This window comes from Anoplopoma fimbria, unplaced genomic scaffold (genome assembly GCF_027596085.1).
Source record: "Anoplopoma fimbria isolate UVic2021 breed Golden Eagle Sablefish unplaced genomic scaffold, Afim_UVic_2022 Un_contig_3306_pilon_pilon, whole genome shotgun sequence".
Taxonomy (NCBI): domain Eukaryota; kingdom Metazoa; phylum Chordata; class Actinopteri; order Perciformes; family Anoplopomatidae; genus Anoplopoma; species Anoplopoma fimbria.
The window spans coordinates 1-535 of record NW_026554902.1 but is presented as its reverse complement, the minus strand read 5'-3'; the positions used below and the strand labels follow the sequence as shown (position 1 = coordinate 535).

General features: G+C 41.1%; 1 non-coding gene across 1 annotated transcript; it reads right to left on the bottom strand.

The window, feature by feature from the left end:
- Positions 1–312: 312 nt before the first annotated feature.
- Positions 313–384, bottom strand: trnag-ucc (transfer RNA glycine (anticodon UCC)). Its single transcript has one exon. It is a non-coding gene; the product is annotated as a tRNA-Gly (tRNA).
- Between the last annotated feature and the right edge of the window lie 151 nt (positions 385–535).

Genomic DNA, 535 nt, shown 5'->3' with positions numbered 1-535 from the left:
TCAATGGTGGTCAATCAAATGTCTGTTTTACCAAGGCACAACTTTGAATGTCCAGAACACATTTTGTCTGGTCAAGCACTACAAAATTCCAATATCAAACCGCTTTGTTTTTCAAGACATTGAATCTAAAATGTACAAAAATGTTACGCAAGGCATCACTTTGTTCGTCCACAATATATTTTTTCTACCCTCGCACTGTGACATTCCAATATCAAAGCGCTTTGTTATTCAAGACATTAAGCCTAAATGGTTCCAAAAGGGGACCCCCACTTCTCTGCCGTGAATTAACACATGACAACAGGCCACTAAGAATGCATTGGCTGGGAATCGAACCCAGGTCAACTGCTTGGAAGGCAGCTATGCTAACCACTATACCACCAACGCACGATAAGGGCATTCCATAATGACAAGAAAATCAGGTGAAGGGAAAATTGAGTCAGCAAATGTCATTGAGTATTAACACGTTCGAACTTGATTACAGCAAACTTGGTCACTTGGGTTTCATGGTGTAAGGTCAGCACTCTGGGCTCTGAAT